Source organism: Rousettus aegyptiacus, unplaced genomic scaffold (assembly GCF_014176215.1).
Source record: "Rousettus aegyptiacus isolate mRouAeg1 unplaced genomic scaffold, mRouAeg1.p scaffold_m13_p_4, whole genome shotgun sequence".
NCBI classification, from domain to species: Eukaryota; Metazoa; Chordata; class Mammalia; order Chiroptera; family Pteropodidae; genus Rousettus; species Rousettus aegyptiacus.
In genome coordinates this window covers 133,924,547-133,941,734 of record NW_023416307.1, presented here as the reverse complement: position 1 = coordinate 133,941,734, position 17,188 = coordinate 133,924,547, and the positions used below count along the sequence as shown (strand labels likewise).

At 32.7% G+C, this 17,188-nt stretch overlaps 1 protein-coding gene across 6 annotated transcripts in view; it reads left to right on the top strand.

Annotated features, from left to right (window-relative positions):
- The window catches only part of TBC1D5 (TBC1 domain family member 5), a 463,234-nt gene that overhangs the window by 171,230 nt on the left and 274,816 nt on the right, over positions 1-17,188 (top strand). The window lies entirely within an intron of this gene.

The window sequence follows — 17,188 nt, the reverse complement described above, 5'->3', positions numbered from 1 at the left end:
AGTGTCCCATTTCAGTAGTAAGAATGATAATCTACCTTCCCTAGTGATGTTTTTCTTAAATGAAATACTTATAAGAAGCACTCATAATTAAATAAGTCAAATTATTTTTCCAGACACTTATGTAAGTGGGTATTTTAAAAGTGAATATGTTCTTGCATTATAAGTATATAAAATAATTTCACCAAAATTTTCTGGCTTATATGCTTATTTTAGAGCATAGGTTTTTTTTTTTTAAAGTACATATTTTTCTATGGTCTAGTTCATTAAATATTGAGGCTTTTCTTTACAAAAAAACTGATAAAAATATTTTAAATTAATTTTATCCTTCATTGTTGCAGGAATGAGTAGTTACCTTTACTGAAAAGACTTTTCGTTTATATCCTAGCCTAACATTTCTATGACATACAAAGTTATTAGGACTGAATTGATGTTTAAAAGTGCCATTAATTCATTTACCCCAAATGTTCATTAACAATGTAAATGTATGCTGATGTTCTATGAGACAAGGAAGTGACTAATGACTCTTCCAACTAACAACACTTAAAATGAATAGAAACTTTAGATAGCTAATCTTGAAGTAATCAAGACCCTCATTCAGCTTGGCATCTCTGTATGCTCTAAAACAGCTGTCAACTGTTAAAAATATATACAAAACACACATACGCACACGCACATGCAGAAAGAAAGATATGTAAATATCTAGTTCTTCAAAGCCATAAAGGTTACTAACCGTAGTGGGTTTTGTGCATTGTATATGTAAATATTTTATATAAAGCATCTATTTCATCTTTTTTAGATTTTCTTTTTGCAGAAAAACATGTGTTGCATTTTAATGGGGTTGTCATATTTACTTGAAAAATCATCACCTTTCTAGTATGTTTGTTTATTTTAAAATATGTCTTTCATGGGAGTCTCCATGTATTTGAAGGCTTTTACACACTTTTCCCACAAGGGAATTTGTGGCAAAGTAGACAAACACTGGACTTAATCAGTGATTTCCCTGTGTACAAATTATCTTTTCTTTTGTAATCCTGTTATAGAAACCATAAATAAACAAGTCTTTAATTTCTTAAATCTGAATTTTAACATTCATAAAGAAGCAGTACATTACTGAGATAAGTGATTCTGAGTATTCTGGAAAGCATTAGCAAAAATAGATAGCCACATAATGGGAATGACAGAAAACTGCCTATCATTGGTGTATTTTCATGGGTGGTTGAGGAAAGTGAGAGCAGAAAAAGGCGCTGTTTGGATGGATGCGTGCAAAGTCTTGGGATATATATTTCGTGTGAATTAAACTTTTAACTGCTTGAATTTTTTTTTCAAATAGAGAACAGCATAGAAAGTATGAAATTTTTTCTGTGACCTATTAAATTTGGTTATATACTAAATTACCATCTTAAATTCCAAGATCTTTGAACAAAAGGTATTAATTAATAATTGACAAGGTACCTGTAATTCAATTGAACTATAAAGAAGCAAAAATGTTTGTTCAACTATTTGTGATTATTCATTCTCAGAATGTAACTTTTACTGATTAATTAAATAAAAAAAATAATCATTTTCTTTTAAACTGAAAACAACAATATCAAGATTAAGGGAAACTTTTAACCTATTAATATAATAACATTCCTGAAATGACTAGTTGTTTTGCTAAGTTTATAGGAGATTGGAATGTACCTCATGATGAAAGAACATTTTCCTCTATTATGCCTCTTTTGAGAATAGCATTTTGTTACATATTGCCAGAGATTTTAGCTTCAATTTTATATGCCTTCTTACTTACAGCTTTTATAGTATTCAGATAATTACTACTTAATGTAATACCTTTTTATATAATATCTGTTTCAGAGTTTTCTTTCTATCTTCATGTATAAAATATTTAGTAACTTACATTAAAAAAAAATCCAAGATGTTCAGAACATCATACGTACTCCATTTTTGCCTCTTGTGATTTTGTTTTTGTCCCAAATCTTCCTCTCCTTCTGTTATAATAGCATTGAGTTTAAGAACTAGAAGGGAGTGCCTGGCTTTTTTGATGAATAAGTTGGTAATAAAATAGTTCATTGAAGTTATATAATAAATGATGCTGTCCTGTTATGATCTTTAGTATTGTTTTCCATGTATTAAAAGTGGATTTAGATTTGTGTAAAAGATGAATTTGTTTTGCTGAAGATACCTAGCCACAGTATAGGATTTTGTCTGAATCACCTAATTCACTTTAAATGCTGCCCCTTGGTCTAATGACTGGAATCATCTTGGGGGGGGGGGGGTGGGGTGGGATCTTTTCCTGGCTTACAGCTCTTCAGTGGTTTCCATTGCACTAATCATAAAATCCAAACTCTTGGACATGATATTTATGGCTATCTTGCTAAAAGTTCAAGAAAATAGATACCTCCACTGGACAGAGTCATTGTTGACTGTGACAAATACAGTGCTTTTTGCAATCTCCCAAGAATCCAAGAATCCATAGTCTTGAGTACGTACTCTATGTATTTTAAATAAACTAATCATGTGCTCTATACTAAACTGACATTAGGAATAGAAGGAAAAGTTATAATAATACTTGAAAAGCTAAAAATCAGTGGAAGAGGAGCCCTGGGGTCTTAGAAATTTGGAGGAGATGCAGGCTAGAGACCAGATAGCGGAATTTATAGAGAAAGGATCATTATTTTTATTGTAATTATAAGGGGAAGGAAAAAAAAAGATATTTAAGTACAGTCTGTTCATTATTCCAATGGCAGAGTTCAGTGAAATATCACTGATGATTTAATCTTTTTTGATAAATCAAGGTGAGGTAATTTGCTGAAGGCGAGTGATAAGATGAAGTACTTGAAGATTCGTAGAGAGTGACAAGGTTAGATTGAGTTGATAAAGAATACATAACCGTGGGGGCTAAGTTTAGATTAGACATTATAGTTTATAGGTGATAACAAGCTTGGAAATTTGTATGATTATGTTCTAGGTGCCGAATTCAGCACCTACAATTTAGCCAAAGAGAAAAGCAGGCAGGGCTTTTTGTTTGGGTTGTATAACAGGTAGACCAGTAGACAAGGAAGTCGATGGAGAAAGAATTCGTTAATGGTTTGAGAAATAAGGAAATTTACTATCATAGAATGGGATTCGAAGAGGGAAGAATAAAAAATTTTGGAAGAGATGGATTTAGGGGAGATGAAGTATGGTAGGAGTCATGAAAGGGATACGGGAACAATACATAAGTGTTTGATAAATACATTAATTCAATGGGACATTGTTTAATGGTAACCAGTCAACCAGATCAATGCCTTCATTAATTCTGTGCAATAATTTGGATCTACATTTTTTTTCAGGTAGGTTTTGGTTTGAAGTCTGTTTTTTTTTCTTTTTTTTTAACTTTAAATACTTTATTTTTTTTAGAACAAATTTAGATTCACTGCCAAATGAAGAGGAAGGCACAAATTTCCATATCTCCACAGCCCCGCACATGCATAGCGTTCCACTATCACCATCCTCCACCAGATTGGTACATTTGTTACAATTGATAAACCTACACTGATACATCATAATCACCCCCAAATCTATAGTTTTCATGAGGATTCACTATTGATATTGTGCATCGTATAGGTTTGGACAAATGTATAAGGATGTATTTATAAGTATACAAAGAATTTTTACAAAATCCTCTGTGTTCTGCCTGTTTGTCCTCTCTCCTGCTCCTCAACCCCTGGCAACCACTAATCTTTTTACTGCATACATAGTTTTGCAAGAAGCATCTTTTTAATAAAAAATTCTCCTTAGATATCAAGGAGAAAGAAGCAGTTTAGATATATGAAAAGCTCTAAGTAAGGCTATAAAGACCAAGGAAAGTGGTCGCTTTGTTGAAGATAGAGATCGTTAAATAAATGAGTGACTTGGGAGTTCTTAGATGACAGTAACAAGGATAAAAACAAAAGGATGGTTTTAAGTGGTGTGACAATAAGAAGTGAAATGGGAGAAAAATCAATGTGCCATGCCCAGTTTCTCTAGATGAAAATGTCCAAAGGCAGTTGGAAATTGAGAGACTTCAGTTTAAAAGGTCATAAGTTAGAGATCTGAGAGTAGTTCTCCAGAGATATCAGTCTAGAGTATAAGACAGATAAGAAATCCAAAGAGAAAAGAAAGAGCTGAGAATTGATATGTAGGAATTCTCCATAATTAGAAATCAGATAGAGAGAGCAGTATTTTAAAAATATTGGAGGAATAGTCAACGTGGGGGGAAAATAGTCACCAGAATTATAAAAGCTGCTGATATGGGATCTTCCAGAATATCCAAAGTGGTCAGTGCTTCAAAGATTGCATATTTCAAAGAGTATAAAAGGAGAAAATCTATGACTTAGTGATTGGAAGAGTATTGATGATCTATAATTAGGAGTTAAGCCATTTTCAAGATAATACTAACTGTAGTGTACGGAAATGAATCAAAATCTGATTCAGAAATAACATAAAAAGATAGTGGTTAAATATCAATGCTAAACATTCAAATGGTGAGGAAGGTTCAACTTACTCTGTAATATTAGATTTGGATGATTGTATATGGATTTTATGTATTCATGTTCTCACAGTAAATTGAGATGTAGCAAGTTAGACGTTTTAATGGTAATAATGAACTTACTGTTGGTAAAATATAGACCTTTGGGGGAAAAAAACCTGTCTTCTGGTTTCAATTCTGATCTTTTTTCATTGAGTTGCCCATTCCTTATTAATTGCATTTATTTTTTAGTCCCCCCCCCCCCACACACATTTTCTGTTTGCTTTATAACTCCCTGTATTTGCTTGAAGAGATAGGCTCCTTTAGAGTTATTTTAAAGTTGGGGTTGTGTGATGAGGCATATTGATTATTACCAGCTTCCTAGGAACAAAGGAGACTTCACTACTGGCCATGGTGGTAGACAGAGACAATAGCTCTGTAAAAACCATCACCACTAGGCCCTTAGGCAAAGGTGGCCTGCAGAGGTATATCCATACCTTAAGATATTTTCCCCACCATGCTTAATCATTTTGTATAAACACTCTTGGAACACCAAAAATGGGTGGTTGTAAAATGATGGGTTTGATTGGTTAGTTGTGCTCTAGGCATAACTAGAGCCAGATATAGGTGACTTAAAGGGTCAATATTATCTTAAAACTTTAGTAAAACAAAAATGAAAAAGAAAAAAACCACTTAGGTGAAGTGACCTACAGTGGGTTTCTTATCCAAGAGTTATATTTGTTGTTTTTTGCTAATTATTAGTGGGGCTAGAAAAGACAGTCGAGCGAGTTTGAAATGTTTAAATAATATGATACCCAAGTCTCAGTTCAACTGGCTTAAGAAAGTATATTAGAGTTATCACCTGGCTTCTCACATGTTACAGCCCCTTTTTTATTCATTTATATATTAAAACAGATTTTCCCCTATGGCTTAGTAGTGGAATGAATAGTTAATTGGTCCCTTAGTACAGGTCTTTACCTCACTCATACTTCTCTTAACTCCTTTCATAGCATTAACCAATTTTTAAAACGGCATATATCTAAACTACTGGTTATAAAGATTATAGGCTTTCTTTGATCTTACCCAGTCAGAGGGAAGAATTGAATATTCAGGGAGAATGAGAGAAATGCAAGAAAAAACTTAAACCTTACTTTAGGAAAATAATCCAGGACCTCTTCAGTTCCTCTTCTGTATTTCTCCCACTCTTCCTCTAGTGGAAGTTCCTAAAAACTTTTATTTTCCAAGTCCAGGTCTTAAAAATATCGTCTTACTTTACAGCATAGCAATCAGCTGTATAATTAAACAGCTATGGGTATTTTTAAAAATATAATTGGTGTATTTTGGTAAAATTCTCTTGCATGTAATAGTTTTTAATAACATTTCGATACTGTTATACTTGGATATTTATAAATTTTCTTGTAGACTTAACTCATTGAGTTTGTTTCACTTTATGGGAATTTAAAAAATTATTATGTATTTCAATAATCTTTTTAAATAGCAAGGACAGAAAAGTCAATTTAATGCACAGAGTTTTAATCTGTATTACATTGACAGATCTTGATATCTACTTTAGCATATTTTAACAGTTTAGAATTATGTATGTAATTTGTGGTAAAAAGAGACATCTGTTTTGTTGTGGCATTTTTATGATTTTCTTCTTCATGTTTGTAAATGTGAGTTTTGCTGTGGTTGTACTCTGACACCGTTCTATTCTTTAAAAAATGTCTTCACCAGAAGCTTTGAAAATGCACATCGCCCTATTGATATAAGAGTAATCTGAGCTCAGATTAATTTTTTTTTATTCTTGTATTCCACAGGAATCGGAAGTAAGTTAAATTAGTTTGCCTTCACTGTGCTTTTGTTGTAAGGAGGGCTTACTTGTTAATCAAATAGATGTTTTGAAATAAGAAATCTGTTTTTATAATAATTTGTACTTTAGTCTGAAGTTTGACTATGCTGCTCCTCAAATTTCCTGAGAAGGAATCCCGTGTGAGGAATATAGGAAAGCACAGGGGAAGAAACATTTATGTTAGCTTCAAGCTGTTTTATTTTCACATTTTAGGAAAATCTGAGTGTTTTAAATGGAAGGAATTAAGAAGCTAGTAAATCGTAAAAATTGTAATATCTCAAGTTATTTACTTTAAATGGTCATTTTCTTTTATTACATTTTTAGTATTAAAAAATATAATTTACTGGAGTCTTTGGAAATGATATGATAGTATACCATTTGGTAATTATTGTATTCCTAGAATTACAGTGATTGTTTGTCTCCCAAACTTACAAATCTATTTCATTTTAGTCATAAAAACCACCTACTAGCCTCTATTAATCAACATATAGATAGTGAGAATTTACTTTTACTTGCCTATGTATGGTAATGTGTGAGCCAAATAATCGTTCTTCTCTTACTTCTCTTCACTCTTTCTTTCTACTTCCAAATATAGAGAAACTTAATTTCAGTTGACTTTCTAGCATCTTTGTTTAGTTACTATATTAATACAAAATGGCTGCCTTTGACCAAGCATAGAATACTGCTATCAGTTTGAATATTTAATTAGACTTGTGAATAGATCTCTTTTATTGATCTTAAATACTTTCAGTCAGACATCTTGGCATGATGGTTAAGAAATGTTGGTGATAATAAATAAATAGAGATCATAGAGGAATATATATTTTATCACAAATAATAAGGCTGGCAGGCCACAGACCTGATGTTCCTTCATTCATTCAAATACTTATTGATTACCTAATATCTGGGATTAGACTATTACACAAGTAGACCCAGTGCTTTCTTTCAGTGGAACTCATACTTTAGCATGAGAGATAGTAAAAAGATGAAAAGGTACAGAAATAAGAAAAACATGCGAGAGTGATAAAGACTAGGCAAAGAATTTAATAGCATGTGCAACTGAGTGTGTAATTTAGATTTTTACGGAAGATCTCTCTGAGAAGGTGATAATTAGCTAGAAGTGAATGAAAGAGAAGGAACTATACATGCAAAGGTGATGAGAGAAAGAGAGACAGAAACAGAGAGAGACAGAAGGGAAGAAGTACCTCCACAAAAAGGGAAGCGTTCAAAACTAGGGTAGGAACAGGCTTGTCACATTTGAGAACCCGAAGGAAGTCATTGTGGCTGGGTCACTGTGGGTAACAGGGAAGTGACACAGGATGGGCCTAGTTGACAAAGGCTGGATTATGAGGATTTTGTAAGTCAATCTGAGTTTAGATTTTATTTTAGAAATAGTTAACAGTCTGTATTGTTATCTCTGTTGTACTCACAGTTTCTTCTCAAGAACGAGGGTTGTAACTATTATTTAATATATGTCCTTATGATTTGATACTAGGTATCTAATATGTAATTCCAGATTTACACAGAGTTGTATTTTGAAAATTTATTTTCATGGTGCAGCTCTCTATACAAATCTTCGTTTCCCTATTTTCAACATTTTAACTGTTTATAATGGTGAAGTAATTTGTGCTTGATCTAAGACCATAACTATATGGTCTGTTTTATACCATGCTACCAATATTATAATAGTAATAGTAAATGAAGTCTAGTGAGAACTTTTCTGTTTGACCCATTGTGTGTGCATGTGTGTGACACTTCTGGTGGGGGAACATATAATCATTATTTTCCCTTTGCTGATGTAATGGAAAATTTGCTCCTCTAGGACATATTAGAACAATGTATTTAATGCTCTTCAATTTAATTTGCTAGTATCACAATTAATACAATTAAGGTCACTTGAAATGAAACTATTAACAAATTGAGTAATTTACTTTAACAATGTCAATGTGTTCTCACAATTACATTTGCTTAATTAGTGTACAAGCTATTATTTAATAGCATACTTCACATAGAAAATTGTAATAATGCATTCTTGGCTCCTTATAACAAAAATAAAGAAACTTTTAATGGACTGAGTGATTTTGTGGAAGAGCTGCTAGATATAATGTGATAGAAAAGAAAGTACAAAGCCAGAAAGCTAAGCTTGCAAGAATGTAAGTAAAACAAATACCTTTTTTGGTACTTACCAATACATGTCCCATTTATCATTGTGTAAATAGTATTGGAAACTTTTAATGGAAGTTAGAGGAGAGAATATAGATCCTGGAAAATTTTAAGTGTTTGATTTTATCTGGCTTTTGCTTAATACTGCAATAATATTCCAATTTTTGAAAAAAATCATAAAATAAGTTATTCCTAATTAATTACCCTAATGGAAGGGAAGAGAATCGTAGGAATATTTTGGTTCCTATGGCTTTTTGTTTAATATTTTAATGTGGGTAAATCTTACTTAAGAATCCACTTTAATAGCCAATGAAAAAGCTCTTCTTCTACCCTGCCTACTCTTTGTTGGGGTCAGAAGACCCAGAGATGAATAAACAGTTGCATTTATGTTTCTGTATATGTAGAGTAGATGGAAAGAGATGAATTGTCAACCAAGTCGTAATAAGATTTGCTGTCTCTGTAAACATGAGAGCAAGATTTACTGTCATGTAATCAAATAGAGCTTTTATGTTGGGGGGAGGAGATACATGCAATCCAGGTAATTCAATACTCTAAAAATCATTTTGATAATCATTTGGCCTAATTTGATTGACTGATTTAAGTCTGCATTGCTTTCATCATCTTTCTGTTTTCCCACTTTGGTTGATGATAAAGAACTGGTAAAGTTGCAAGTGAAAAAAGGAAGCAGGTATATGAGTAATTAAGTAATAAATATTTAAATATAGAATGGAAGAAAATTAGGGAATCCACAGACTTTGAAAAATTAACTATATCTCTCATTTCTAGAAAAGAGGTCCATAGGAGTGTATTTAGTTTTCTAGTACTTGTATCTGTTTATGCAACAGTTCACTCATTGATTTTCATTGTGTATCTCAAATTCTGAGTTAATTCTACCGGGTTGTTCATAGATCAGAATAGGGTAATTTACTAGAAGAACAATCTACTTAGCAATAGAAGAAAGTTAGTTTAGGTAATTCTTTAAATCGCATTTTGAGTTTAGCATGGGTAAACTACTACTCGGTTGCTACATGAAGTACAATAAACAGTTCTCATTTGGCCCTAATTTGATTCTCATTATACCTGGCCTGTAAATTCTTTTTTGAATTTTAAAATGATTTGTCTATAGATATCTTAATCTATGTTATAGAAATTTAGAAGAGTAACCTGTTTATTTAAATACTTGATCTTTATAATGTAATAGATTTTAAAAAGAGACATTTATTTGCATTATCAAAGAAGGCCAAATGTAAGAAGTTACTTGCTTTCTTCCAAATCTTCACTGCATGTGATCTTCATTCTTAGTTCTAATTCTACCATGAGAGTAAGACATTGCCTAAAACATCTTGAAATAACATATAATGCCTTTCTAGTGTTTAATCCATGTTAGGTCTGAGGATCAATTCAACTGCATGTCAGGGTTACAGCATTTCAGAAGCACTGTCCAAAGCCTATAGAGCACCCTGTGTTTTCTTGGATTAAGCGAAATTTTAAAATAAGCTCTAAAAGGCCTTCAGGCCTGGTTCTGTGCATTTGTTCAGCCACTTTCCGGTGTGACTGAACAGAATTTCTAAATTAAAATTCAAGATCACTTAGTGTAGTCAACACAATACTGAAGAACAAAGGTGGAAGACCGACACTACCTGACTTAAGAAAAAAGAACCCAGAAATAGTCTTATGTGATTATAGTTAAGTGATCTTGACAGAGGGGCAAAGGCAATTGAATGGAGAAATGATAATATTTTTAACAAACGGTACTAGAATAACTGGATATCCACATGCAAACAAACAAACAAAAAAAGATAGGTACAGATTTTATACCTTTCACGAAATTTAACTCAATGTAGACCATAAACCTAAATATAAAATGCAAAATTATAAAATTCCTAGAAGATGACATAAGAGATAATCTTGGTGACTTTGTACTTGGTGATGACATTTTAATTTTAGTTTCAAAAGCATAATTCATGAAAGAAAATGTTGGTAAATTGTATCTCATTAAAATTACATCCATTTTCTCTTCAAAAGACACTTACTAGAATGAAAGGCAAGCCACAGACTGGGAGAAAAATCTTCTCAAAACAAATCTGGAGAAAGGACTGGTATCTAAAATATACAAAGAACTTTTATAACTCAACAATAAGAAAACAAACAACCAAATTTAAGAATGGGTAAAGTATCTGAACAAAAACCTCACTGAAAAAAATATGCAGATGGCAAATAAACATAGGAAAAGATGTTCAACATCATAGGTCATCAGGGAATTGCAAATTAAAATGAAATACCACTGCACATCTATGAGAATGACTAAGATTCAAAACAATGTCAACACGAAATGCCAGTGAGGTTGTGGAGCAACAAGAACTGTCATTCACTGCTGGTGGGAATACAAACGGCACAGCTTCTTTGGAAGGCAGTTTCTCTCTCTCTCTCTCTCTCTTTTTTAAGCAAACTAAGCATACTTTTACTACATGATCCAGCTATTGCACTCTTTGGTATTTACTAAAATGAGTTGAAAGCTTATGTCCACACATAAACCTGCACACAGTGTTTATATCAGCTTTATTCATAATTGCCAAACTTGGAAGCAACCAAGGTGTCATTCAGTAGGTGAATGGATAAACAAACTCTAGTACATGTATACAATGGAATTATTCAGTGATAAAAATAAATGAGCTATTAAGCCACAGAAAGACAAGGAGGAACCTTATATGCACATTGCTCAGTGAAAGAAGCCAATCTGAAAAGGCTACATGTATATATCCGATGAAATGATATTCTGTACAAGACAAAATTCTGAAGACACTAAAAAGATCAGTGGTGGTCACTGGGGTTGGGGTGGGGAGAAAAGGAAGGTTGAATAGGTGGGAATGGGGATCTTTATGCTAGTGACACTGTATGATACTGTAATTGTGGATATCGTACACTTCTCAAAACCCATAGAATATACAACACAAGAGTAAATCCTAATATAAATTATGGACTTTGGTTAATAATAATATATCACTACTGATACAGCAATGTAACCAATGTACCACACTAATGTAAGCTGTGAACACCAAGGGGAAACTGTGTGCGAGAGCTGTTGGGGATAGGGGGCGATATATGGGAGGGACCTCTTTACTTTTTGCTCATTATTTTTAAAAACATAAAATAACTATAAAAATAATTTATTAATTAAAAAAAGATGATCTCAGAGTTCTTCTTTCATTGATTTTTACTTCTCCAAGTGGTACCATATCTTTTCTTCCCTTCATTCATCATGCTAGTTTAATATAGAGTACATACTTAGTTTATTTGAAATATACAGAGTACTCAAGACTAGGGATTCTTGAAATGGCAAATTATAAAAAGGAAAAAATGTGCTACACTCTGCATTTACAATATCTCTCAGTTAACTCAAATATTTTTCGCTTATAACGGTTCTCTGTCTCACTTCTGAAATAGGCGGGATCCTTATAATAGAATCCTTCGGGTAGAAAGCCTTTCCCATCAGCATTACCTACTACCAATCTAATCCTTCATTTAATTATTTTTAAAGCATTTCTTTAATTAGTGAGCAAAGCCCTTTTTTTGTAGACCAATCCTTGATTTGAGATTGGAAATATAATCATTTCAGCATTAACTCAGCCATGCTTTGGGGTTTTTTCTTTGATTTTGAATAGCCTGGTTACTTATAATTGACAGTGTAAAGGAAAAGTCTTAGTATATATATCAGATGCCGGCCTGAGGTCAGTTTTTATACTTGATTAATTTTTAGAATTGAGGTTGCCAATTTTTTTCTTCATGGGCCATATAGTAAATATTTTAGGTTTGAAGGCCATGCCATTGTGGTCTGAAAGCATAGGTAATATGTAAAGAAATGCCCATGGATGTGTTTTAATTAAACATTATTTACCAAAATAGGTCAGCCGATTTGGCCCAGAAGCTATAGTTTGTTGACTCCCATTTTAGATTACTATGTTTTGAAGACAAGTATGTTTAATGGAAGCATGAAGAAGATAATAGAATGTTCTTTTTTTCCAAAATTTTCTTTGAATAAAATATCCTAAAAACTGGGCTTGATAGCATTGGGACTACTAAAGCCAAGTGTTTCTTCACCTGAATTAGAGGCAACTTATCAACAAGACTTTCATTATGACTCCTTAATATACTACTCACTGAATTTAGCTGGATTGCAACTATGCTAGTGTAAAGAAATACACTGATTTTTGTGTGTCGACCTTATATTTTGCAACTTTGCTGAATTCACGTATTAGCTAGCCTCTGTGTGTGTGTGTGTATGTGTGCGTGCACTTCCGCTTAATATTTTCTCTACGCGAGATCATGTCAGCATTTAATAGAGTTCATTTTCAATTTGGATGCCTTTTCTTTTGCTTGCCCAGTTACTCTGGCTAGAACTACTAGTACAATGCTGAATAAAAGCGGTGCCTTATTTGTGGTTTTAAGGGTAAAGCTTTCAGTTTTTCATCATTAACTGCTTTTAGCTGTTTTTCATAAATGCTTTTTCTTTCTCTTTTTTTCAATGTTGTGGAACTTATCTTCCATTCCTGGCTTGTTGAATGTTTTTATAAGGAAAGGATGCAGAATTTGGCCCATTGCTTTTTCTGCATCAATTAATATGATCATGTAGTTATTGCCTTTGTTGATGTTGTATATTATATTGATTGATATTTATATACTGAACCACCTTTGCGTTCTTGGGATAAACCTCACTTGGTCATAACACATAGCCTTTTTAAAATCCTTTAAAAATACTAGCTGAATTCAGTCTACTAGCATTGTGTTAAGGATTTTTGTATCTGTATTCATAAGGGATATTGGTGTATGTTTTTCTTATATATTTATCTCAGTATCAGGGTAATGCCGACTTCATAAATAAGTAGCCTTCTCTCCTCTTATAGTTTTTGGAAGAGTTTGATATAAAGATTGGTGTTAATTATTATTGATATTTAGTAGAATTACCAGTGAAGTCATCTAGTTATGGACTTTTTATTGGAAGTTTTTATTATTGTTGTTGTTGTTGTTTTTATTATTATTATTATTATTATTACTGATCCAATCTCTTTACTTCCTGTAGGTCTGTCAGATTTTCTTTTTTTCTTTAGTCAGTTTTGGCAATTTGTGTGTTTCTAAGAATCTGTTCATTTAATTTATATTATCTAATTTGTTGTACAATTTTTCATAGTGTTTTGTATAATCCTTTTTATTTTTGTACTGTTGTAGTAAAGTCTCCACTTTCGTTTCTGATTTTAGTATTTTTTATGTCAGTATAGTTAAAGGTTTATCAATTTTGTTTTCTTTCCAAAACCAATTTTTGTTTTCATTCATTCTATTTCTACTCTTTGTTCCATTTATCTCTGCTCTAATCTTCTGCCCTTCAGGCTAAATAATTTCAATTGTCTTATAATTGAATTCATTGATTATTCTACCTGTTCAAATCTGCTATTGAACACCCCCCATGAATTTTAATTTTATTTATTATACTTTCAGCTTCCAGAATTTCTATTTTATTCCTATTTATAATGTCTTTGTTTTTATTGATGTTTTCTGATTTTTGAGATGTTGTTCTGGTGTCCTTGAGTTTGCTGTCCATGGTTTTCTTTAGCCATTTGAACATATTATGACAATTGATTTAAAGTCTTTGTCTAGTGATTGTAATGCCTGGGCTTTCTTAGGAACTATTTCTGTTAACTTCTTTTTTTCTCTCTCTCGCTCTCTTTCTGTGAATGGGCCATACTTTCTTGTTTCCTTATGTGCCTTTTAATTTTTTGTCGAAACTGAATAGTTTTGAATGTGATAGTGTGGCAGCTTTGGGAATTATATTCTGCCCCTCCTCTTTGGGATTTGTTGTTTCTTTTGGTAGTGGGTAGTTGTTGTTTTAGTACCTTTTATAAACTATTTTTGTGATGTCTGTATTTTGTTGTACATAACCATTGAAGTCTCTGTTCTATTAGCTTAGTGATCAGCTAGTGTTTTGACAGAGTTTCTTTAAAAAAAAAAGTTAAAAGTACTTTTCTAGACTTTGTATATTGGTCCCACGTTAAGGTAAGCTCTCCTTCATTGCTTAGCCAGGCTATTTACAACTCCGCCTTAGCCTTTATAAACTTCCTGTTTGCATGGAGCATGAGTTCAGCCAGAGGTGAAAGCTTAGGGTGATTTCAGGCCTTTTCTTAGCATCTGTCTAGCTCTGACTGTGTATGTGGCCCCCTCAGTTCCCTTATATTACATGGGAACTTTTAAAAGCCTTCATTCCCCCACGTATCTCCTTTCCCAAGCTTTTCCTTCCTAGGCTATTGGTTTGTCTATTACTTGTCCTGACTCTTATTTCTAGCCCTTTTTCGATGGGGCTTTTGACTTTCACTGCTTTTAGCAAATGTCACCCAGAGAAACTGCCCCAGTCCTGGGAACACTCCAAGTTGGGTGAAACAAAGGCAAGCACTTCACCGGTCCTTCTGATTGCCAGAAGTAGATATATTCAGCTACTGTATTTTTTTTCTCCAGAACAAGGTATGTATAGCTCACTCTGACAGTAGCAGCCTGCACCAGGTTATCACAGTGCAGCAGCTTCTTTCTTCATTAATCTTTCTTTTGGTAAGTTTTGACTAGATTTCAGGATTGTGCAAAAGTTGATTGTTAACAGTTTTTGCCAGTATATTCATTGCTTTTAAGGAAGGATAGAACCCTGGAGTTTCCTGCTCTACTATTTTTCAGAGTCACTCCTATAACATAAGATAAAACATCTTATTTTTAAAAAATAATTTAATAGCGACAACAGGAAAACTGCCAATAATGTTTTTAGATGTCTAAAGAAGAATCACAAGCCTCAAAATTCCTTTAAAAAAAAAATCCTGTTTCTTATTTCAGCACCATAAGCCCTTAGTAAATTCTAAATATCAATTTATTTTTCTTCATTATTGGAAGGTGGTAGGAATAATAGTATTATACTTTAAAATTTCTCAGTGTGGACCTTATATACTCTAGCATAATTTTCAATGTTTTATGTTGATCATATTTCTATTAAAAAATAGAACGTTGTTGTCTGAAGCACTTTGCGAATGTGAAGAACTGAATGTATTACTCTTTGATTTTGTTAAGAAGATTTAAGTTGGGTTAATGGGGCGCCTCATTTCTCTCCTTCCTCTCTCGGTATGAGTGCAGAGACCCTATCTTAGACCCTGTGCATTCACTCTGGGGAAGGCTGCTTTAGCCTGTAGGAGGTTATATACACAGTGTTACCTGTTATCTTCCTCAACCCCCCACCCCCACCCCCTTCCAGGGTTCTTGGAGTAACAATGGGTATCCAGATCAGGAGTGGGAGACTTTCTCTCACCTTTCAAGTTTCTGATTAATTTGTTCCTGGTGTTCTAGTTCCACCCACAACAGAAAACCCTTAAGTTTCACATTTAACCAGGGTCTAATAATTAAGTTTGTTCCAGCTGACATCAGGAGTAAGACAGTTTTCATATTGAGAAATAGTGTTGCATGCCCTATTGTGTTGAAAAGGCCTTCTGTTTGTGTCCTTAAGGATGAAACATGAAATCATTATAGCCTTATTTCCTTTCAAGGCAGTGGTCTTCACCTTGCCCATCTTTTTATTGCTGTACTTGCTTTCCATCCTATAATTGTCTCATGTTCAGTTATTCTTTGGTTATGATGCTTCATATTCAGTTTTCTAGTGTGGGAATCTGTTTTTTTTTTTGTTAAACTTTGGTGGATTAATGATAATAAAAGATCAACACTAGGATAAAAAAAAAATCATTGCTGTCTTCCTATCTGAAAGCAACTTTGTACGTAGATAAGCTATGAATGATTCACAAATTAACATAGGAATGAAAAGGAGACTCGTTGATGGGGTTCTTTTGATACTTTGCCAGTCATCTCCAATATCTTCGCCTAATAAGGCCATTTGCTGCTATCAGTTGTCTGATAGTTCTTGAGAAAAGATTGTTTTCTTAAAGTCATCATATTCAGGCAGCTATATTTAACAGTTAATGTAATTTTATTTTAAAAATGTAATTGTATGGGCCAAAATGACCTACAGACAGTATTTATTTTTTAGTCATTCAGAGGTTAAATTATTTTTTGCAGCTGTCAGGCATAATACTTTAATAGCTCTTTATGTACATTTAATTAATTGCATGTTAACATTAACATCACAAGTAACTTAGTAACAAGTTAAAAATAAATCTTTTGTCTTGTTAATCAAACTTCACACAAAAATGCAGTAATTAAATATTTGACACATTTCTTTACCTTCCACTTTTAATGATTTCGGAATGTGATTAATTTGATACATGTTCATGAACACAGCTAACTGTACAATTCAAATGTGAGTTTTGAAATTATTTGTATGTACTTTAATAAGACTTATTTTTATATAGCATTTAAAAACTCAGTGTGATAGTAAAATCTACTTATGAATAAACTAGAAGTGAACAGAAATTCTGGTTGTGGATTGACCAGTTAAATGTAAACTTTTGATTTTGTTCTGTTCAAGCCAAAAGGTAAAGTAATTCATTTGAGCTATTAGGTAGTATTGCCAAAGCAAATATAAGTAGACTTAATTTAAACCTTCTATATAGTCAGCTGCATGGAAACAATTAAGATTAGAAACTTAGAGCCTATCAGGAACTTTTGTGAGGGAGGAGGAGAAACTCTTAAGAATTATTTTTAATAGCAATTTATATAAT